The 25,243-nt window shown below is 48.0% G+C and overlaps 1 long non-coding RNA gene across 1 annotated transcript; it reads left to right on the top strand.

Annotated features, from left to right (window-relative positions):
- Positions 1-8,112: 8,112 nt before the first annotated feature.
- LOC138785835 (uncharacterized) lies at positions 8,113-12,057 on the top strand. Its single transcript, XR_011362161.1, has 4 exons — positions 8,113-8,174; positions 9,781-9,864; positions 9,995-10,066; positions 11,984-12,057. It is a non-coding gene; the product is annotated as an uncharacterized lncRNA (long non-coding RNA).
- Positions 12,058-25,243: the final 13,186 nt, after the last annotated feature.

Consider the following 25,243-nt stretch of genomic DNA (forward strand, 5'->3'; position numbering starts at 1 on the left):
AGCGTCTCTAACAAGCGCTCCCTGTAAGGATCAGTAAGGAAGTACAATGGTCAAGACGTGAATGAATCAGACCATCACTGCACAAATTGTGCTCTTTTAGAAGACCACGCATGTCACCTGATAGTTGCCGTACACTAAAAGATTATCGGCCTGATTGACCAGTAATCATCTAAGTAAGGTCGATAATAATTTTGTGTAATAGGGCCTTAAGGAAGGGAAGGATTTTAGAGATGTTTTTAGATGTAGGTGACAAGAATGTGAAAGAGATTGAATGTGAGATATGAAAGACAGATCACAGTCAAACATAACTCCAAGGTAGCAAGCTTGCTGCCTATGGGCTATAGTAGTTTCACAAACAGAAATGGAAATGTCAGGTGTAAGTTGGTTAACAGAGGGAGGAAATAGATTGGGGAATGTGTAGTGTGAGAAAAGGAGGGCACCCAGGATTGATCCATGAGAAACCCCAACAGTAAGAGGAAAAAAAGACAAGGTACAGTCGTCAAATAATACACTAAAGGAGCAGTCAGAGAGGTAGGAGGAAAACCAGGAGAGAACAGTCATCAAAGGAGAACTCTGTCAAATTTTTCTTTCAGATCAACAGGTGTTAGAATGTTAAATAGATTTGTAGAGTACTTCTATTTATTTATAAGCTGCTGTATGTCCTGCAGGAAGTGGTGTATTCTTTCCAGTCTGACACAGTGCTCTCTGTTCCCACCGCCTGTCTGTGACAAAAACTGTCCAAAGCAGAAAAGGTTTTCTATGGGGATTTGCTACTGCTCTGTACAGTTCCTGTCACAGACAGGAGGTGGCAGCAGAGAGCACTATGTCAGACTGAAAAGAATACACCACTTCCTGCAGGACATACAGCAGCTGATAAGTACTGGAAGACTCAAAATTTTTAAATAGAAGTAAATTACACATCTATATAACTTTCTGACACCAATTCATTTTGAAGGAAAAATTTTTTACTGAGTACCCCTTTAAGGCTGATAGAGTGGAGCCTAGTGTGGAGGAGAAGGTGGTCTACAGTGTCAAACATTGCAGAGAAATCCATTTTAGGAATATTCTATAAATCAAGCTAAGCAAAAGAAAGTAATGGGTAAGTAGACAGTTATTGTATTCTCTAATTTGGGCTAGGCTTAGTGGGAACTGTATATAACACTGCCTGAGGAAAATAGAGATACTGTATTAGAATGCCAAGAAATGCAGGGATTTTCCCTATTAATGGCTTGAAGGAAGGACTGACATTTACAAAGGAATATGTAGCAAGAACTGTTAACTTGTGGCATGGGTGAGAGCCAGAAGCAGGTGGTCTATGTAACTAGAATAAGCCTAAGGGATCAGGCTAAAGATCTTTTGTTACTTGATGAGCTCAAATCATGACAATCTTGCCCAATAGTAAGCCTCCCCCTCCAAAGGAACAAGTCACAGTAGTTTTGCCTGATTCTTTAAGACAATCTTACAACCAAGTATTACCAGCTCTCCTTTAGGGGACAAACACACTTGCTGGATCTGCAGCGAGACCTCTCGCTGTGTATTTGCAGCGAGACTCGCTGCGGATCCTGGCCCTATTGTTTCAATGTGAGACAAAATCCCAGCAGGGATATACATGCCTGCTGCGAGTTTGTCCCCAGCCCGCCCCGTTAACCCCCCGGCCGCCGGAGCATATACTTTACCTGATCCCGGCTCCGGCTTGCTTCGGCGGTTCCCGGAGTCTTCAGCAAGCCGGGATCAGTTACAGTATACGCTCGCTCCAGTGCCCGCCCGCAGCCCCGGCCGTCTGATCACCCCCCCCACACACACACAGCCCCAGCCTCCCCCCCCCCCCCGCAGCCCCGATCGCTCCCCGCAGCCCCGGCAGTCTTATCGCAGCCCTGATCGCCCCGTGCAGCCCGGCTGTCTGATCACCCCCCCCCCCACAGCTGCGGGGGGCGATCGGGGCTGTGGGGGGGGGGGGTGATGAGACGGCCGGGGCTGCGATAAGACTGCCGGGGCTGTGGGGGGGGGGGGGTTGATCAGACGGGGGGCGATCGGGGCTGCGGGGGGTGATCGGGGCGGCGGGGGGGGGCACCCGTGGCTGGGGGGGGTTAACAGGTTACCGGGGCTGCGGGCGGGCACTGGAGTAGGCGTATACTGTACCTGATCCTGGCTCCGGCTTGCTGAAGACTCCGGGAACCGCCGAAGCAAGCCGAAGGCGGGATCAGGTAAAGTATATGCTCCGGCGGCCGGGGGGTTAACGGGGCGGGCTGGGGACAAACTTTTGTCTAACATTGAAACAATAGGGCCGGGATCTGCAGCGAGCCTCGGATGCGGCAAGTGTGTTTGTCCCCTTACCAATATATGTTTATATATCATGGTTTAGTTTCATGATTCTGTCACAGTTCTTTGTAAGTTTTGTAGATGGTTGTCTCTTTCTGCTCATCTGCATTCTGTAAGCTTCAGACATGGCTGACGCATATTGAAGCAATAAAACAAATAACTTTTGGAAAGCTGATGGCCTTTTCATTTATATAATAAAAATTAATGTATCTTGCTTTAACTTAGTGGGTCCAAAAGATGCCACTGAAGGCAGTAAGATCAGCTGCAGGTTGTAATGTGCATAAACACAAATGTGCAGGTTGTAATGTGCACAGCTGCAGGTTGTAATGTGCACAAAGGGGATGAAGGTGTTTATATGTATTTCCCCACTAGGTGTCTCATTCTGTATACTGTCTCCCTGAGCACAGCTGAAGGTAATAGGTTAACTATACTGTTTAGTTCACACTGTTGTATCCAATCACAGGTGCAGGTGCCTCACACTACTGTTCTCCTATTACACTTCTTCCCTCTCCTTTCTCCACCAGTGGGAGTTAGCCCCAGTTTACCCTATAAAAGGGTGGTTAGTTCCTAGTGGGATGTCTTCTTCAGGTGGTAGATGGTGGGAAGAGACACAGCTAAGAGAGAAAGAGTTCCTGCTTAAGTGAAGCCAGGTCTGGCCCAGGCCAGGGCCCTTGTCAGGGACTAGAGACTTAAAAAGATTTTTCTATTGAGAAATTTACTCCAGTATGCAGTGCTAAACCCTCAGGAGAGGTAACCATCCTCTAGGGTACACCTTGTCCACGCCAGGGATCCTTCTCGAGTCTTCTCAGGACAGTTACCAAAGCAAGGAACTGACCCCCAGAAAGACAAAGAGCAAGTCAGCTGCATTATCTTACTGGCTCTCCTGGGAGGTCTCGGGAAGTCTGCTACGCTCAGTAGTAAAGGCCTTGGGGTTCGTACTACCCAACCTAGCACTTGATGAACTGGTTGGGCAGAAAGTGGTCAGATAGAAAGTATCTAAACATGAGTATGGGTATTCTCTACACTCTTCTAAACTACAGCACCCCGGCAGAGTACACTACTGATTGCACAAGCACCCAAGATGGTCCCTATACCTGGACTGAACTACAGCTACCTTCACTTCTCTTCTCAGTCACCTGCACCTGCTGAGTTTACTACTGTCACTTTTGAATTGCACTGATACCCTTTTTTTCAAGTAAAAGTGCTAGACTTCTATTTTTGTGTACACCTACACTTGGGCTACCCCTTTTTAAAGCGCAGTGCCCATGTGTCCAGGGGTGGGTTCTAACACCACTCCTGGCCACCGTGACAAGTGCCCAAGTGAATATATAGTATATAGGGCTTCTGGCGATTTCCCCATAAACAAACAACCAAAAAAACCCGAAGGATATAAATCAGCATTATGGGCACCCTTGGAACAAATCTAATTAACACCCTGACAATTAATACCCGGGCAGTGCCAGGTAAATTTCCAGTTATTCATAAATTCATGTTTTTGTATCCAGCTGAAAAGCCAAAGATGTGGGGCATCGGCAGCCAGAGCATCACCAGCTTCCTGGCTCCCCTCTCCTTCTTCCTTAAATAAAAATTTAAGTTAAAATCATTGATACAATTGGTGTGCAAATACTAAGGGATCATCGTGCGGTAACTTTCAGTCTGCCAAATCCTTTGAGAAAGCCATCATCTGATGTTAAAATGTAGGATGGGGGGAGGTGTTTGGTTTCTTGTCAAGATCTATTCAGTATAGGAAGTTATTGTATGAGATTGCTGTATCACTGAAAGGCTGATTAGCTTGTTATATGGCATATTGTTTTATTTTAACTAACAAGGAATAAACTTTACCTCACAATACACAATTTGTAATGTTTTGGAATACTTACATAACATTATCTAAAAGGTTCTAGGTTCACAATTCCGCCAGGGCTCTGTTTGATGAACTTCCTAGGAAGTCCCCCCCCCCCCTTTTTTTTTTGCAGGATCTGAACGGACAACAAAAAATATATAGCAAGCAGTGATATTAAGTAGAGATGAGCAAACCTGCCGAGGTTCGGGTTCGTATGAACCTTAACTCTCGCGTCTGATTCCCGCTGTCAGGCCGCTCCGTGGAGATGGTGGATACAGCCTTAGGACCGCCTGGAAAACTGGGATATAGCCTATGGCTATGGCTGTATCCCAGTTTTCCAGGCGGTCCTCAGGCTGTATCCACCCTCTTCACGGAGGCTGCAGACAGCGGAAATCAGACGCCGAGAGTTCAGGTTCATACCAACCCGAACCTCGGCAGGTTCGTTCATCTCTAATATTAAAGCGACTCTGTACCCACAATCTGACCCCCCCCCCCAAACCACTTGTACCTTCAGATAGCTGCTTTTAATCCAAGAACTGTTGTGTGGTCCGTTCGGCAGGGGATGCAGTTATTGTCATAAAAACAACTTTTAATCCGGCAGCGCTGTGTCTAACGGCGGGGGCTTACATTTGTATATGCATTAGGCTGGCACCACCTCTCTGTCCCTCCTCCCCACCCTCCTCATTATTATGAGCTTTGCACAGGTGTATTAACGATCCAGCCCATGTTCAATATACACACAGGTGGGGAATAGGAAGCAATCTGCCTGGAGTATTCCTAATAATGAGGAGGGTGGGGAGGAAGGACCGAGAGGTTGTGCCAGCCTAATGCATATACAAATGTAAGCCCCGGCCGTTAGACACAGCGCTGCCGAATTAAAAGTTGTTTTTATCACTATAACTGCATCCCCTGCCAAACGGACCCCAGGACAGATCTTGGATTAAAAGCAGCTATCTGAAGGTACAAATGGTTTTGGGGGGGACAGATTGTGGGTACAGAGTCGCTTTTAGTCTTATCAAGTCCTCCAAAATTAACAGACACTAGATCTAAACCAAGTCAATTGGATCTCTCAAGCATCCACACAGAGCCCAGGCAGAAGTGGAAACCTAGCATTAGTGCATGACTAAATATACATTTCAAAAGTAAATAAAAAAAAAAAAAATTGGAGTTTTATTTTATAGCTTTGTGTTAAACCATTCATCTGTTAGGCCTGATTCACCTGTCAGTATATTTTTGCAGACTATATTTTGTGTCTGCTTTTTGGCTTCCTAAAAGCCATCAGTAGCGCACATCCATAGCATCCGTGTTTTTTGTGGATAGCCAGAAATTTACAGAAAGCCAGTAACGGGGCACACACCTTATGTAGATCTGGAAGGTTTTTCAGAGAACAAAACTAAAACCTGAACATCCTGCCATTACTGGAAGTGGCTGGTTTTTAGACTAGAAAACCCACCAAAAAACGACGGTTTGCTTAGTAAATCTGTCAGTTGTGGCGGGTTTTACAGGCCACACCCATGACACACCCACAACATGCCCACTTGTCGAGTTTTCAGACAAAAATGATGGGTTTGTCTGGTTAGTGGAAAAATTGTGCCGCACACCTTTGATAAATGTGGACAGAAACCTGAAAATTTGCTGCCAGGAACACTTTAGTAAATGAGCCCCATTGTGTTTTGGTCTGCAGGGTTTGGTGGTGTTTTGAGGGTCTGTGAGTTTTTTCAACAGATATATCTGGATAGATAAAATATATAGGTAAACATTATATTTAATGTATGATTATACAATATAGAGCAGAGGTAGGGAATCCAGGCTCTCTAGTTGTTGTAAAATTACAACTCCCATCAAGGATGGATCAGGCATGATGGGAGTTGTAGCTTTCAAACAGCAGGAGAGCCCAGGTTCCCTACCCCTGATATAGAGTGTAAAATATGAAGGCAAAACAAGAATAAATAACAAATGATAAAATTAAAAAATTAATAAAAGTCATGGTTAAAAACACACCAAAAATAAGCAAAGAATGAAAAACTGAAGAATTTAAACATGACCATACATTTTATTTTAAAGGGGTAGTGCGGTGCTAAGAAATTATTCACAAAATAACACACATTACAAAGTTATACAACTTTGTAATGTATGTAAAGTATGTGAATGGCCCCCTTCCCCGTGTTCCCTGACCCCCACCCGTGGACCCGGAAGTGTAGTGCATTATACATACCTGATTCGTGTCGACCCCCGTCCGCCGTCTTCTGACAGTGATGTAATCTTCGGGAGGCCGGCCGACCCGCTCCTGCCGTCCCTCCTGCCGTCCCTCCTCTTCCGCGTCATAACTGTGCTCAGCCGAGATTGGCTGAGCATAACTGTGCTCAGCCAATCGCGGCTGAGCAGCTGATGACGTGCGCCGCGTCATCAGCTGCTCAGCCCCGATTGGCTGAGCATAACTGTGCTCAGCCAATTGCGGCTGAGCATAGTTATGACGCAGCAGAGGGGGGCCGGCATGAGGGACGGCAGGAACGGGTTGGCTGGCCTCCTGAAGATTACATCATTGTCAGAAGAAATGCGGACGGGAGTCAACACGAATCAGGTATGTATAATGCACTACATTTCCGGGTCCACGGGCGGGGGTCAGGGAACACGGGGAAGGGGGCCATTCACATACATTACATACATTACAAAGTTGTATAACTTTAATAGTTCAGACAATTTCACATGTGGCGATACCACTTAGATTGTCACTTAGATTGGTGCTCTGCTGCTAAAGTCTGCCATAGCAACAGATCATCACACCAGAATACTGGCAGGTGTTGGCTCACTCACTGCATGTTGCGAACGATATTGATTGTGGCATGCAGAGAATTAAAGCCACTCTGTACCAACAATCTGACCCCCCAAACCACTTGTACCTTCGGATAGCTGCTTTTAGTCCAAGATCTGTCCTGGGGTCCGTTCGGCAGGTGATTCAGTTATTGTCCTAAAAAAATACTTTGAAACTTGAAGCCCTGTGCCACACGGGAAACATCTGAGCCCTAACTATGCACAATTTCTCTGTCCCTCCTCCCAACCTCTTCATTATTAGGAATGCTCCAGGCAGATTGCCTCCTATTCCCCACCTGTGGCAGCCAGGCACATGGTCTGGATTGTTAAGGAACTGTGCAATGTTCAGCATGGAGAAAATGTTTCAGTGGCATTCCTAATGATGAAGAGGGTGGGGAGGAGGGACGGAGGGGTGGTGCAAAGTTAGGGCACAGATACTCCCATGTAGCACGGGCTTCAAGCTTAAAAGTATTTTTTTAGGACAATAACTGCATCACCTGCCGAACGGACTACAGGACAGATCTTGGATTAAAAGCAGCTATCCGAAGGTACAAGTGGTTTTGGGGGGTCAGATTGTGGGTACAGAGTAGCTTTAAACTTCTGGGAATGGACTGAAGTCCACTTCCAATACTTGCAGGAAGGTGTCATACAGTCTACACCCACAGCAGGTAGGTAACATACAGCCTATACCCACAGCATATAGCAGTGGCTCAGCTTTTGAGCCCACTCTATATGCAACAGCCTTCAAGCTGCCACTACCTAAAAAATAATGAGATATCCTCCAAGCTGGGCTGCCCTGCTCTGTTTTGTTTCTGTTCATAAGATGGATGACATGGAGGAGCATGTGACCATGCAATGCCCCTGTGTCCTCCATAGACATATGCAGGCTCAGTGGTGAACACTGGGGAGGCGGGACATGGTCACATGCTCCTCCATGTTGTCCATTTTATGGACAAAAACACCCAAGAGCAGGTAATATGTTGGGTTCCTCATACTGGGGTGTGTAATATGCTGGGTTCCTCATACTGGGGTGTGTAATATGCTTAGCTCCTCATACTGGGGTGTGTAAAATACTGGGGACCTCATGCCGGGGTGTGAAATAAAACAGCTTCTGACATGTGGGTACTGATTTATTTTGTAGAGCAACGGCAACAATGCAGGCAGTGTTCAAGACAGGCGGATCCTCTGCCTACACCTTCTAGTAAGTGTAAAGATATGTATATTTAACCCCTAATGACCAGCTGTAAAATGGTCTTAAAGGAGTGGTGGGCCAAAAAATGTTTCCCCCCATTCCCTCCCCACAAAAGTGAAAATTGCTTCATACTATAAAAAAATTAAAATAAACCCTAGACTACATTATATATCCCATATAAGATATATATGAGATATATATATATATATATATACACCGGCCAGTTTATTAGGTACACCATGCTAGTAACGGGTTGGACCCCCTTTGGCATAGATTCAACAAGGTGCTGGAAGCATTCCTCAGAGATTTTGGTCCATATTGACATGATGGCATCACACAGTTGCCGCAGATTTGTCGGCTGCACATCCATGATGCGAATCTCCCGTTCCACCACATCCCAAAGATGCTCTATTGGATTGAGATCTGGTGACTGTGGAGGCCATTTGAGTACAGTGAACTCATTGTCATGTTCAAGAAACCAGTCTGAGATGATTCTAGCTTTATGACATGGCGCATTATCCTGCTGAAAGTAGCCATCAGATGTTGGGTACATTGTGGTCATAAAGGGATGGACATGGTCAGCAACAATACTCAGGTAGGCTGTGGCGTTGCAACGATGCTCAATTGGTACCAAGGGGCCCAAAGAGTGCCAAGAAAATATTCCCCACACCATGACACCACCACCACCAGCCTGAACCGTTGATACAAGGCAGGATGGATACATGCTTTCATGTTGTTGACGCCAAATTCTGACCCTACCATCCGAGTGTCGCAGCAGAAATCGAGACTCATCAGACCAGGCAACGTTTTTCCAATCTTCTACTGTCCAATTTCGATGAGCTTGTGCAAATTGTAGCCTCAGTTTCCTGTTCTTAGCTGAAAGGAGTGGCACCCGGTGTGGTCTTCTGCTGCTGTAGCCCATCTGCCTCAAAGTTCGACGTACTGTGCGTTCAGAGATGCTCTTCTGCCTACCTTGGTTGTAACGGTTGGCTATTTGAGTCACTGTTGCTTTTCTATCAGCTCGAACCAGTCTGCCCATTCTCCTCTGACCTCTGGCATCAACAAGGCATTTCCGCCCACAGAACTGCCGCTCACTGGATGTTTTTTCTTTTTCGGACCATTTTCTGTAAACCCTAGAGATGGTTGTGCGTGAAAATCCCAGTAGATCAGCAGTTTCTGAAATACTCAGACCAGCCCTTCTGGCAACAACAACCATGCCACGTTCAAAGGCACTCAAATCACCTTTCTTCCCCATACTGATGCTCGGTTTGAACTGCAGGAGATTGTCTTGACCATGTCTACATGCCTAAATGCACTGAGTTGCCGCCATGTGATTGGCTGATTAGAAATTAAGTGGTAACGTGCAGTTGGACAGGTGTACCTAATAAAGTGGCCGGTGAGTACATATACATACATACACACACACAATTTTTTTCAACAGAAAATTGTATTTTCGCATGCAGCTGTGACACAATGTCTCATTCTATATCTCAGAATCAGTGATACAGTAGAGCAGAAACTGGATAGGAATAGGATTTCATCCCAAATAATTCACCATCAGCAGTGCTAAAGTTGATTATAGATTAATGTAATGTCTTTTTTTTTTTTTTTATAGCTGCTGCACCACAGATGGCACCATCCCCAGCAAGGAGCCCAGACCCTCCCACACCACCTCAAGTGATAAACATAGACCCTAATGGTAGGTACCTTATTACAGGTGGGCAAGAACATAGCAGGGACCAAACTTGCTCTGGGACACTGACCAATGTGCTACAGATGGACCTTCCTTCTACAATATATAGGCTAATTTGTTCTGTTTTATTTTTCAGCTCCAACCGTCGTGGAGTCTCCGGGGGAATTTTCACCTGGGCCGTTCCAAGATCAGCCATTATCTGTGTCCGGTATAAACAAACTCCTAATCCTACAAACTTATACTGTATATGTCCAAGCACTAGGGATCATTGACACATTAATTTACACCCTTCTACTTTTATCGGACATTCTAAGCTGAAGGTGTCTGCCCTCATCAGATCGCATACTGCGGCTTAAAGGGGTACTCTGGGCTGGGGTTATTTTTAGGGTATGGCCGGGGAAGGGGTTGAAAAAGAGGCCGACGGTCACTTACCTCCCCGTTTCCATCGCCGGGTCCCGGATTGCGCCGCCCCGTTCTCCCATCCGGCCACCGCTTCCTGGTCTGAGTTGCGGCTTGAGACGTGACGTCTCAAGGCAGCTCAGCCATTCAGAGGTCGGAGCGGAGTCCCGCCTTGGCCACTGAATAGCTGAGCTGGGCCGAACAGGAGAAGGGGCAGCGCGATCCGGGACCCGGCGATGGAACTGGGGAGCTAAATGACCGGCGGCCTCTATTTCCACCCCTTCCCCCGCCATACCTTAAAAAGTATGCTGAGTACGCTGTATAGAGCTCTAGTGAGACCACATCTGTAATAATGTGCCCAGTTCTTGAGAACTCACCTAAACAAGGATAATGATAAAGTAGAACGGGTCCAAAGACGAACAACAAAAGTGGTGGAGGGTGTCGAGTAAATAAGGTTCAAGAGGGAAGTGTTTTTAGGAAACAACTGAATTCAAGAACAAGAGGTTAGTTAGGCGAAAGATCAGAAGCAATGTGAGAAAATATTACTTTACGGAAAGAGTACTAGATGCTTTGAGGAGACTTTAGCAGATGTAGTTGGTAAGTCTACAATAGCCTGCCTGGTGTATACATATATCTATCCTAAGATAATAGTCTTTTTCTGCCGACAGTCTACTATGTTTGTATATTTCTATATAAAGCCCACACAAAGTTAAATCACATCCGCGTGTTGTGAATTGGAGAGAAGAGTGCAGCTGCACCTCACACCCATGGCTGATACTAAAGCCGCTAAGCTACTTTAAAAACAAACACCAGGAATTTGTTATACAATTTGATCAAACCATTCTGCCCCGTGTACCACGTGCAGTTATCCTGGTTCACACGGGTCCTTACGCTAACTCTGTACCGTGTCAGTCAGTGACTGCCTCCCCCGCAAGGCGTGCACATGCTGGGAAGTGAGGCCATGGAATGGCCCTGCAACCCCACTGTCACAGGACCAAACCCAAAATGCCCCACACAGGCCCTGCTGGCACCGCCGGCGGAGAACGCTGCCCCCAAATGACACAAGTATGAATATGGTTTTACACTCACCACACTGCTGCAGACAGAATGGGAAAACATGGAGGTACTTTTTCTTCCCTGAACCGTATTTTGTTTCTCTCTTTTCTCAGTGTTTTTGCACTCCTCCTGGCAACCCACATGACCGCAATTAGCAGGAGACACCTGAGTGCTCATGGTTTTAATCCCTCCTCTCTTTTCCCATTCTGTCTGCAGCAGCTATGGTGAGTGCAATATCCAGACTTGTGCTGTTTGGGGGCGACCTTCTCCACCGGCGGTGCTGGCCGGGTTCTGGTGTGGTGTTTTTGGGTCTGGTCCTGTGACATGGGGGTCGCAGGGCCGTCCCATGGCCACCGCTCACTGACTGTGCATGCCTGCGGGGGTGGTGGTCACTGACCGGCACAGTGTGGACTTAGTGTAGGAACCCATGTGTATCAGATACCTGCACGCGGTACATGGGGCAGTGTGGCTTGATCAATTCATACACAAAATTCTAATGTGTTTTTTATTTAGCCTAGGGGCACTAGTATCAGCCATAGGTGTGAGGTACAGCGCTTTTTTTCTTCCCTGAACCACATCCGTGTGTTATTATCAGGTTAATCAAGGCAGTGAAAGAGTAGAAAATTATAATTTATCATACTAATTATATTACTTTTTTGTACTTTAACAGAAATACCCACGGACTTTGAATTGGAGGCAGCATGCCAGCGCATGTCCACCTGCCTTTATGCAGCGAGTCACCTGCTGAGAGGCCTGCAACTTGATCTTGCAGAAATGCAGGCAATGCTGGCAAGGCGACGCCAAAGGCAGAGTTAATTTTTTCTTTACTTTTCTTAAAAATTATTTTTTTATTGTTAATAAAAATATTATTTATGTAGTGTTTGTCTTTATTTTTCCATTCCTTTTATCATCCACCTTGCTGCATATGTTTCTCACATGCCTCAAATCATCCAAGCACGTGTTAGTAATTATTTAATCCTACAGTACCAGTTGGAGGGCTGTAGGTGTGGAGGAGCCTAATAATGCACAGTTCAGAGTTCAGCTTATAGCAATAGAGTTGTAATAACTAAACAAAAGCACGTACACAAATGAGATGTACGTTTGATTACTGTATAACAGATGTCTACTATTAGGTATTTTTCCTGACGGACAGAGGACCTTTTTCAGCTTATACGAATACAGCTGTAATCCCAAAACAAATGCACATACACAAATGAGATGTACGTTTAATTAATGTATAACAGATGTGAGCAGACCAAAATACACTTTTGGGCACTATGTATGAATTGGCAAATCCAATATGTAGCCTGCAATCCCAAAACTAAGTACTACTGTGGCTGCAATGGTGTCTATGGACAGGAAAATGCTTGTTACAAATATGCTAGTGTAACCTTGATAAACACCCCACTAATATCTCTAATCTCAATGCCTATCTCTGTAATATCACTAATCTCACTACCTATCTGTGAGATAGCTGTCTGTACAGAAAATGGCGTCCAGAACGCAGCACAGTGACAACTCGGAATGGCTGCATGCAGGCAGATGATACACTGCGATAGCCGTCTGTACAGCACAGTGAGTGAGTGAGTGAGGAGACGATAGCACCCAGAACGCAGCACAGTGATTAATGGAAATGGCGGCGTGCAGGCAGAGATTGCCGTCCACACAGCACGCTGAATGAGGAGAAAATGGTGCCCAGAACGCAGCACAGGGACTTTTATTTGAGATGGTCATGTGATTTTTGCAGCCAATAAGACCCCTCAGCAAAGACGTTTCTGCTCTGCACTAATTGGCTGACAAAAAAGGCGTTTGAACGCTAACTCGAACTTGAAAGCTAACTTAAACGAACAGTAAAATGTTAGGTTTGAGTTTGAAAAAATCGAGATGTTCGACTTGAACCTAACTTTTCTCGAACAGTTTGATCAACACTAAAAACCACACCCAAACTGAGGATAAGATTGCTGTTTCTGGAAGAAAGCGGACATGTTTTTCTAAGCCTGGATAACCCATTTAAGAAACCTCTTCATACTACAGCAATCCAAAGTGTGAAATTTTGCTCTAGGCATCAAGAGCAAAAAATAACCCTAATCATGAAAGGCTCAAAATATACATTATATAGAGCAAGTAAGTTATAGCTTATAAATCTATAACATAAAACCTCTTAAGATCAAAGAAGGGTTTTTAAAACAGATAACATAAGCTAAAGTAAGGAAACAGCTATCTGCAGTCACAATGTACTAAATGTTCTCTCGCTGGGGAGATCCAGAGGCTAGTGCGAGCAGGCAGTGATAGGCAGCTGCTATGCCTGCAGCTGTAAGAGAAGAAGCTTACAAGCAATCCATTGTACAGGATCAGGGGATTCAGTTTGTCTGCAGTTGGTTACATTTTAAGAGTATACATACACAAAGAAAAGTGTCTGAAAAGTCTTTTAAAAAAGTTAAGATATGTAACGCCAGTGTGTAAATCACTTTTTGGGACTTTTTTTTCCCTCATTATTTTTTATTATTATTTATTTTTTATTTACTTCTTTTTCTTCAGGGACCATTTCAGATCTGTAATGTCTGTAACGCCTGGAGTAGTGGATCCACTGGACCGGCACCAGCGATGGCACAAACCTCACCAGGGAGCGGAGTCTAAGGGGCCGCTGGTTTTCACCAGAGCCCGCCGCAAGGCGGGATGGACTTGCTGCGGCAGGCGACCCCCAGGTCGCTACCCCTGGCTTGGTTGCTGGTGTCGGCAGGCGAGGCGTGGCAGGAGATGGCACAGGCAATGGTCTGCAGGTGAGAGCGCACGTGACAGGCTGGACACGGGAACAGGTGGAGTGACAGGGAAACAGGAACCAGGAACAGGGGCTTGGGACCAGGTAACAGACAGGACTCAGGAACAGGGACTTGGGACCAGGTAACGGACAGGACACAGGAACAACAGGGAGCTGGGCCAAACGCTATAGGAAGCATGTAGAGGCTCCAACACAGGGGACAGGGCATGCTGGGATTTATAGGGGAGTGATTAGGTGCAACTACCAATTAGGAGCGCACTGCCCCTTTAAATCTGAGACAGCCGGCGCGCGCGCGCCCTAGGAGGCGGGGACGCGCGCGCCGGCCGGCACAGCGGGAGACAGGAGCGTGGAGAGGTGAGGCGCCCCCCGGGGCCGAGGTGATAGCAGCGCCGGGTCCCCGACTATGGACACCGGCTGCTGCATGGGGCAGGAAGCGGTCGCGGCGGCGGCCCGGAACGCGGGACGCCGCCGCGGCCGTGACAGTACCCCCCCCCTTTGGCCTCCCCCTCTTTCTTGCCTGCAGATGGCACAGGAAGCCACAAAGTCTTTGACATCTTGAAACAGACTAGGCCACCAGTAGTGGCGAGAGATCCGTTGGCCGGTCTTACGGACTCCAGGGTGCCCGGCCTCCAACGAGGAATGACCCCACTTCAAAATACCTCTTCGAAGCGCAGGGTGAACATGAGTCTTTCCGGGGGGTACTCTCTGAAGCGAGGAGGTGACGACTGGTGCTAGGCGATCAGGCGGTAAAACATGGCAAGGGACTGTGGGTCTGTGGACGAGGACCTTCTGTAAGTTCTCCCGGTGGTGAGAGGACACGACCTTAGTCTTGGGTACGGAGAGAGGGTACACCTCGGCAGAGAAGGCATCCGCCGAGTCTTGGTCTTCTGCCGGTAGGTCGGGTAGAGGCTTGGCTGGGACAGGAAACGACATAGTACACTTGGTCTGAGGTGACCTGAGACACTGGTTGGAACAGTCCTGACCCCAACTGAGAATCTCCCCGGTTCTCCAGTCCAGTTGAGGGGCATGTTCTTGCAGCCACGGGAGTCCCAGGAGGACCGCGGGGGAAGAATGGGGCAGGACGTAGAAGGATATCTCTTCTTGATGTAAAGGACCCACCTGGAGGACTAAAGGTGCGGTCTGGTAGTACACACGGTCGGTAAGAATTTCGCCTGTGACCGAGGAGATAGACAGGGGCCTGGCTAGTCGGGTCACGGGTAGCCGCCATCTTTGGACCAATGTTGCCGCAATAAAACTGCCTGCTGACCCAGAATCGAGGAAGGCAGTAGTCTGATGATTTCGTCCTGAGAGAGTCCGGATGGAAACTGGCATAGACAGACTTGGAATGGTGGCATTCACACCTAGGGACACCTGTCCCACCGGACCTAGGTGCGAGCATTTTCCGGATGTTTGGGGACGTAGGGGACATCCCAGCCGGAAGTGATCGGAACCACCGCAATAGAGACAGAGATTCTGCTCCAGGCGCCGGATTCTTTCATCAGGCGTCAGGTGAGCCCGTTCCACCTGCATAGGAATCTCAGGAGAGGGTTGGGACATCGAAAGGTCAGGATTCTGGAAAACCGGCGCCAGCTGGGGATGGCGACGGGAACGGGTTAGTAAATGTTCATGCCGAACCTCCTCCTCCCTCTCCGAAAAACGAGTATCAACTCGGGTGGCCAGTAGAATGAGTTCGTTCAGGGAGGTAGGCAGGTCTCGGGCAGCGAGCACGTCTCTCACACGACTAGACAGGCCCTTCTTGAAGGTGGCCAATAGGGCGGCCTCGTTCCAGTCCAATTCGGCTGCCAGGGTGCGGAACTGGATGGCGTAGTCACCAACAGAGGAGCTGCCTTGAGAGAGGTTGAGGAGAGCAGTCTCGGCTGAAGAAGCACGGGCAGGTTCCTCAAAGACGGAGCGAAACTCGAATAGGAAGGCCCGGAGATTGGCAGCAACTGGATCATCACGGTCCCACAGTGGCGTGGCCCAGGCCAGGGCTCTACCTTCTAATAGGCTGATGATGAAAGCCACTTTAGAGCGCTCGGTGGAAAACTGACTACTCAAAAGTTCAATGTGCATGGTGCACTGAGTCAAGAATCCTCTGCACAACTTAGAGTCCCCAGAGTACTTGCTTGGGAGGGCCAGTCGGAGTGAAGAAGAAGCGTCAGGAGGTGGTGTGCGCTGGGCAGTAGTCTGCTGCTGTAAGGCGGCAGTGAGTTGCTGGATCTGCTGTGACTGCTTCTGGATTTGTTGCGCCTGCTGAGTGACCACTCTGGCGACATCACGGAGATCAGGCACCTCGCCGGGATCCATGGTTGGAGCCTACTGTAACGCCTGGAGTAGTGGATCCACTGGACCGGCACCAGCGATGGCACAAACCTCACCAGGGAGCGGAGTCTAAGGGGCCGCTGGTTTTCACCAGAGCCCGCCGCAAGGCGGGATGGACTTGCTGCGGCAGGCGACCCCCAGGTCGCTACCCCTGGCTTGGTTGCTGGTGTCGGCAGGCGAGGCGTGGCAGGAGATGGCACAGGCAATGGTCTGCAGGTGAGAGCGCACGTGACAGGCTGGACACGGGAACAGGTGGAGTGACAGGGAAACAGGAACCAGGAACAGGGGCTTGGGACCAGGTAACAGACAGGACTCAGGAACAGGGACTTGGGACCAGGTAACGGACAGGACACAGGAACAACAGGGAGCTGGGCCAAACGCTATAGGAAGCATGTAGAGGCTCCAACACAGGGGACAGGGCATGCTGGGATTTATAGGGGAGTGATTAGGTGCAACTACCAATTAGGAGCGCACTGCCCCTTTAAATCTGAGACAGCCGGCGCGCGCGCGCCCTAGGAGGCGGGGACGCGCGCGCCGGCCGGCACAGCGGGAGACAGGAGCGTGGAGAGGTGAGGCGCCCCCCGGGGCCGAGGTGATAGCAGCGCCGGGTCCCCGACTATGGACACCGGCTGCTGCATGGGGCAGGAAGCGGTCGCGGCGGCGGCCCGGAACGCGGGACGCCGCCGCGGCCGTGACAATGTCTTCAAGAAGCCTATATATTAGAAACCCCACATACACCCATACATTTTTATCAGCACCCATCAAAGTACAGTGGTTCCTTGGATTATGAGCATAATTCATTCCAGGTATGTGCTTGTAAACCAAATCCTCTTAAACCAAAACAGATTGTCCCATAAGAAATCATTGAAATGCAGATAATTGGTTCCACAAAATAATGATTCTGCATAAGATGAAAAACAAATGAAAAAAAAAAAACATTCAGAAACAGCTGAATATGTCATATTATAAGTTACTGTACAGTATAGCAATCAGCATGTGGAGTATAATGTATAGTAAGTGTATAGTAACAATACAGCAGCGGTTTGTAGATACAGGATGGAACTGCAGATCCCCATGATGCAGTAGTGTAGTGCAACAAGCTAGAATAGAGAAGAAGGATTGCTGTCAGAGGTCTGAGTGACATGATGAAAATGGGAAAGAGGTGTGTGTTTAGCATGGACCAATCAGGAAGTGAGAATCACAGAGCTGTGCAGAAGGACAGTGAAAGAAACTTTTCTATACAGCAGTGTGTATAGCTGAGTGTAAGTGCAGGCACATTATAGCAGCAGTATGTATAGCTGAGTGTAAGTGCAGGTACATTATAGCAGGAATGGAAAAGATGAGAAACACAAATATAAAATATCATAAGATTTAGTAAAAGAATTTTGCTAGTGACACAACACTTTTCAAGACCGGTTTGGTCTCTTTATCAAGTGTCACACTTAATAAAGAAACCGGACCGGTCCCAAAATCACTTTTACATTAAATGTTACCATTCTCTTAGGAGTCATACTTTTTTCCATTGATGGAGCTTTATGACATCTTTTCCTTGCCGGACAAGCAGTAGTTTGTTTTAGAACAATTTAGGGTGTTATATTTTCTGGGAGGAAAGAGTAAGAGAAAACTTTTTTTGGCCTCTGGCATTTACTGTGTGCTATGAATGACATGTTTACTCTACTCTGCAGGTAAATGCAAGTACAGTAAAATCAAATGTATATAGTATTTTTATGTTTTACTACATTTGCTCCATGTTCTAGGCGTTCTGTAGTTCCTATTGGTACTTCTTTGGGGTACATGTGACTGACCCAGAATCCTGAGGGTTTTTTCACACTTCTGGGTATTACAGACTATACTAATTATATATAATCCTGTGTTTTACTCCATGTCTTTATGGCTCCAATAAAATTAAGATCACAATTGAAGAGTACTTTGATTTTCATGTGCTTACTTGATGCATTCCCAGCCATTGGTGCCACTCACATGGTTTAGCATGGTGTACACAGTTACACAAACCGAACCGTTCAAGTTCAGCACCATTTTCTGGACCTGAGTGCTTGGATTTCTCCGATCCTGAATGCTCTGCATTTTACGCCTGCGGCTTAAGAGGTTAGATGCAGCCCTAGGGAGTCCTGGAAAACATGGATACAGCCATAGGCTATGTTCACACAATGTAAAAATAAGTAAATAAGTGAAAATAACAATTCATTCAAGTAACGGCCACTATTTGCACTTAGTTTTACTAGCTCTCTAGGGCTGCATCCAACTTATGTCTGTATTTTTGAAAGGTACAGCTTATAAACATTTTTCTTCTATTATGTAACATAGTATTTTTTGATCCCATTTTAATAATGCAATGCTTTTCTATTCATTCTTTTGCCAGTGTATTTTTGTTACATGCTATTGTCTTTCTCCTATTTTCAGATTAGCTACAACAATGTACACATTACTTTTTCTAGTTTCCTGTGACATTACAGCGACCAGATATGAAAGAGCACTGCAGGGGCTGTAACTATATTTGTACAGCATGTAGTAGTGACACTGTTCATGACATATTTTCCTATTTCCTAACCAGCATTGCATCCCTTGGGACAGAGATTATTCTTTAAGCACAGTACATTGTGTAGATGATAATATGTTATGACAAATAAAGAAGTCATATACTGTAATGTCTGGTTCAAAATACAGTCTTCTAGTGTGCTTTATGAAATGGGCTTGAAGAAAATCTGCCAAATTAACCTTAACTAATATAACTTATTATTTATTTAACAAATTGGTAGTTCAGAACTGAAATTAAGATGGAATTGTAAATTACATGTACATGAACATGTATTTTTTCTGTAACTAAAGATAAAGGCATTAATACTTGGCTCAGTGTTAAAGCATTACTGTCGGAAAAAAAATAAATAAAAGTTTTGCATGTCACAGGGACATGTCAAAAGCTCTAGTTGGTAGGTGTTTCACTGCTGAGACCCCCACAAATCAGGAGAACACACAACCTCTCTGTCCCTCCTCCCTGTCCCAGGCAAATTTTCTCCTATTCATCACCTGTGTCAGCACAGCACATGGGCTGGATCATTAAGGCACCTGTGCAGTGTTCACTGCAGAGGAATAGGAAAAATAGTGTCAGTGGCATTCCTAATGATGAAGAGGGCGGGGAGGAGGGACAGAGGGGTGGTGCAAAGTTAGGGCACAGATACTCTAGGCCACGGCTGTTTGGCACAGGGCTGCAAGTTTAAGGCTATGTTCACACTGCGTAAAACTACGGCCGTAGTTCTCACCACAGAACTACAGCCGTAGTTTTGCGGGGTGGGACATAGCCTATGTGCAATGGGATCCCGTCCGGAGCGTACACACATCGTATACGCTCCGGCCGGGATCTGTGCGGCGCCGGAAAAAACTGACAGGTCAGTTTTCTGCGGCCGGAATTCAGTGAATTGGATTAAAAGCAGCTATCTGAAGGTACATGTGGTTTTGGGAGGACAGATTATGGTAGCACCTCTATACCTCCTGTTGGCTTGCACTCCACCCATATCCCAAGGGTGCTATAAAAAGAGATCATTTGGATCCCATCTGCCCAGTTGTATGCTTGTTCAGCCCAGGAGAGGCCATTGCTAGTGTGAACATGCTAGAGTAGGAACCATGTCTCTGAGGACACCTTAACGTGGTGACATGGTACACTCTGTTTGATCAAATAGTTTGACAAGATTCTCATGTTTCAATATGTACAGAGCAGGTTTTCATTGTGTGTACAGTCATGTATGGATCATTGTCAGGGTTGCAGCGGCGTCCCGCGCTCCGGACCGCTGCCGCACCCCCTCACTTTGTCCTGCAGCCGCTAGTGTCCACATGCAGGGACCCGGCGCTGCTGCCACTTCGGCCCCTGGGGGCGCCTCACCTCGCCCCGCTCATGTCCGCCACTGTTCCGGCTGGCGCGTGCGTCCCCGCCTCCTAGGGCGCATGCGCGCCGGCTGTCTCAGAGTTAAAGGGGCAGTCCGTCCCTAATTGGTTCTTGCACATCACACTCTCCTATAAATTCCAGCCCTGCACCACTACAGGTGTTGGAGTCTCTACATGCTTCCCATAGCGTTTGGCCCAGCTCCCTGTTGTTCCTGACCTCAGTCCTTGTTCCTAGTTCCTGTCCGCTGTCCCGGTCCCTAGCCCCTGTCCGCTGCTTACCCATTGTTCCCGAGCACTGCCTGCCACCTGCGCTTACGCCTACAGACCTCTGCCTGAACTATCTTCTGCCTACTGCTCCTGCCACGCCTCGCCTGCTGTCACTAGCAACCAAGCCAGAGGTAGCGACCTGGGGGTCGCCTGCCGCAGCAAGTCCATGCCGCCTTGCGGCGGGCTCTGGTGAAAACCAGCGGCCCCTTAGACTCTGCTCCCTGGTGCGGTTACTGCCATCGCTAGTGACGGTTCAGTGGATCCACGACTCCAGGCGTTACAGTAGGCTCCAACCATGGATCCCGGAGAGGTGCCTGATATCCGTGACGTAGCCAGAGTGGTCACCCAACAGGCGCAACAGATCCAGCAACAGTTGCAGCAGATCCAGCAACTGACTGCCGCCTTACAGCAGCATACTACAGCCCAGCGCTCACCACCTCCTGCAGCCCCTTCGAGACTTCGACTGGCTCTCCCGAGTAAATACGGAGGCGATCCCAAGTTGTGCAGAGGATTCCTGACTCAATGCACCATGCATATTGAACTTTTCAGTAGTCAGTTTTCCACCGAGCGCTCTAAAGTGGCTTTCATCATCAGCCTACTGGAGGGTAGAGCTCTGGCTTGGGCCACGCCTCTCTGGGACCGAGATGACCCCGCTGCTGCCAATCTCCGAACCTTCCTGGCCGAGTTTCGCTCCGTCTTTGAGGAACCTGCCCGTGCGTCTTCGGCTGAGACTGCTCTCCTCAATCTCTCTCAAGGGAGGTCCTCCGTTGGCGACTACGACATCCAGTTCTGCACCGTGGCAGCAGAATTAGACTGGAATGAGGACGCTCTAATAGCCACCTTCAAGAAGGGCCTGTCCAGTCGGGTGAAAGACGTGCTCTCCGTCCGAGACCTTCCTACCTCCTTGAACGATCTAATTCTACTGGCTACCAGAGTCGACAACCGGTTTTCCGAGAGAGAGGAGGAGGTCCGTCAGGAACGGCGACTAAGCCTGCCCTGTCGCCATCACCGTCTGGCACCGGTTTTCCAGAATCCTGTCGCTCCAGTACCCCAGTCGACTCCTGAAGTTCCCATGCAGGTAGAACGAGCTCGCCTGACGTCAGATGAGAGAGCTCGTCGACTGGAGCTGAATCTCTGCCTCTACTGCAGAGGCCCTGATCACTTCCGGCAGAGATGTCCCCAACGTCCTCAAGCGTCCTGGAAACGCTCGCACCTACGTCCGGTGGGAGAGGCCTCCCTAGGTGTGAATGCCACCGGTCCAAGGGTGTCTATGCCAGTCGCCATCCAGACACCCACGGGACAAAATCACCACCAAGAGGAACTATACTATTGGTGACCGAGAACTCTTTGCGATTAAGTTGGCACTGGAGGAGTGGCGTCACCTCCTAGAGGGGGCTAGACATCCGGTCAACATCTACACGGACGACAAGAACCTTCTCTACCTCCAATCGGCCCAACGCCTCAATCCCGCTCCGGACCGCCGCCGCACCCCCTTACCTTGTCCTGCAGCCGCCGGTGTCCACATGCAGGGACCCGACGCTGCTGCCACTTCTGCCCCTGGGGGCGCCTCACCTCGCCCCACTCCTGTCCGTCGCTGTGCCGGCCGGCGCGCATCCCCGTCTCCTAGGGCGCACACGCGCCGGCTGTAACAGTGTTAAAGGGGCAGTCCGTCCCTAATTGGTTTTTGCACATCACACTCTCCTTTAAATTCCAGCCCTGCCCCACTACAGGTGTTGGAGCCTCTACATGCTTCCATTAGTGTTTGGCCCAGCTCCCTGTTGTTCCTGACCTCAGTCCTTGTTCCTAGTTCCTGTCCGCTGTCCCGGTCCCTAGCCCCTGTCCGCTGCTCACCCATTGTTCCTGAGCACTGCCTGCCACCTGCGGTTACGCCTACAGACCTCTGCCTGCACTATCTTCTGCCTACTGCTCCTGCCACGCCTCGCCTGCTGTCACTAGCAACCAAGCCAGGGGTAGCGACCTGGGGGTCGCCTGCCGCAGCAAGTCCATCCCGCCTTGCGGCGGGCTCTGGTGAAAACCAGCGGCCCTTTAGACTCTCCTCCCTGGTGCAATCACTGCCATCGCTAGTGACGGTTCAGTGGATCCACGACTCCAGGCGTTACAATCATCTGATGTTCCAGTGGCAATCTCCATGGAGTTCAGAGATGCAGACTGCCAGACAGGTGATTTTGTATTTTAAACTTTAATCTGGATATGTGGATTTTGCTGGGGAATTCTCAGCAAAAACTGCAACAATGGGATTACAGATTTTTTAATTTTGCAACGAGGGCAATTGGGAAAAAGCCTGCAGCAAATCCTTGCTCTTTTTACAAAAGAAATTGACATGCTTTTTTTTTTTTTTTTAGATTGTGTGTGTAATTTATTAGAAGATGCCAAAAAAAAGCATTAAATCAGATACACTGAAAGTTTCTCTAGAACAGATTGGAGTTGGCCTTTGTTGATACAGTTATGACGTTGTATTTGGTACCCTCAACTTGTGAATGTGCCAATGACTCTCAGATGTCTTTTCCATCTGTAATGGTACCCAACAGGGCTGTCCCTTGTCTCCTTTATGCTAATCATCACAATGGTGCATCTGGTGATGGCCTTGCCCTCCAACCCAGATATCTAAGGGATGCATGTTGAGCTACCACAAATTGGCACTGTATGACATTGACCTGTTGTTGTATATTCCAGTTCATATTATCTCTCTGCCAGTGGTCCCAAGAGAATTTGAGATTTGGCAATCTCATTAATATCTCAAAAACAGAAGGCCTGAATATATTGATATTGCAATGTCTTGCTGAATATCTTATCTCATCCTGCCGACTTTCAGACAGTAAAGACCTCTTTCTCTTCCCACCGTCAGACAGATAGGGCCGTTCACACTGAGTAAAACAGGCGAAATTCCGTGCAGAGCCCCCCCACCGTGGACTCCACTCGGAATCCCGCTTGCCTCAGTGTGTGAATGCAATGCCTGGCATGTCAATTATTTGAGTTCAAAGCAGCGGTGAGCGGAGGAGCGTGCGAGGCATCGCATTGACACACTAAGGCAGGTGGGATTCCAAGTGGAGTCCGCAGTGGGGGCTCCACGTGAAATTCCGCCACTTTTTCTCAGTGTGAACATACTCCAAGTCTGGAATACTGGGATTAAAAAATAAGATTGTCAGACCTTAATCTCTTGTTCTTCTTGAGTTCTTTTACATCCCAGTGCAGGACTGAATCAGACCTACATGAATCAGTGTCTTGGTTTGGTCTTTTACAGACAGTCAAAATGGACATTTTGTCTAGAATATTATCCCTGTATTTCAATTTGTCCTGTTGTGTGTGTGGTGTGCCCATGGGGTGTTGTATCGGACGATCGTCCGGTCACTTGCTAGATGGTGAAGTGTGATGCCACTCCAGTGGTGGTTGGATGAGATACAGCCGGGCCTTAAGATGTTATGTCGTGAAGCCAGTGCCGGTTGGGCACACAGGTGTGATGGCACGCCTGCTTTTAGTTTAGAAGGCCAGTTGTACCTTGCTCCCCTGTGGACAGTATCCTGCCGGGTTGCTACCGGGTCCCTTGGGATGATATCACGGTTGGCCAGAGTGGTGTAGTGACCCTTCCGGACTATTGGAACTGCCACCCACAGAAAGGGGAAATGTCCCAAGGCTGTAGTGCCCACTGTGTAGGTGTGAGGAGAAGAATCATGGAGTCTCTTTATCATAAATAATCTCGTTTTTACTTCAAAGGTACTTGTATGCAGCAAGTTATACAGCTTTCTCTTCACAGGGTACGATACACTTGATAGTTTCCTTTTTTTTTAGCTTTTTAGCTTGCCTCCTTCCTCTACAATTTCCAAAACAAAAGACCCATGCACTTCCTCTACCCATGTGATTTCCTTCCTCCACGTATCTAAGGTGCGCTGTGAGTGGGTGAAGAGTGCAGTAGAAGTAAAGAGAGAGAGAAGATAGAACAGAAGAAAAGAAGATTCCTATAGATCCACAGATCCATGTGACACACAAATAAACACTAACCCTTTACATACTTCAGCCGTGCAGCATCTAAGTACATATACCTAATACAGTGACATCTAGTGGCAAAACTCTATCATTAAAGGGAACCTGTCACCCCCCGTGCCGGGGTGACAGGCTCCCGACCCCCCGTTAGAGCCCCCTATACTTACCTCATTCCGCCGGGTCCCGCTTCTGGATTCGGTCGGGTCCCGGAGATCTCAGCCGCTGCAGCCTGGCGCGCGCGCTGAGAGATGAGTCCAACGCTCATAGAGAATGACGGAGCGCTGGACTCTCCTGTCATTCTCTATGGGTGTTGGACTCATCTCTCAGCGCGCGCGCCGGGCTGCAGCGGCTGAGATCTCCGGGACCCGACCGAATCCAGAAGCGGGACCCGGCGGGATGAGGTAAGTATAGGGGGCTCTAACGGGGGGTCGGGAGCCTGTCACCCCGGTACGGGGGGTGACAGGTTCCCTTTAATCTCATCAGCACATGTATACAATAAGTACAGGCTTTTACGAAGGATGTAACAAATAGCAACACACATGTGTCCCGTTAAATTATTTCTACAAATAGCTTTTTCAAAATCCATCTAAGGAACTGGAATTCCTGCATAATATTTACTGTGCTTGCTTACCAATTATAGGAAAGTTAGAGGTGTGGGCTTACCCA

The sequence above is a fragment of the Dendropsophus ebraccatus genome, chromosome 3 (assembly GCF_027789765.1).
Source record: "Dendropsophus ebraccatus isolate aDenEbr1 chromosome 3, aDenEbr1.pat, whole genome shotgun sequence".
NCBI classification, from domain to species: Eukaryota; Metazoa; Chordata; class Amphibia; order Anura; family Hylidae; genus Dendropsophus; species Dendropsophus ebraccatus.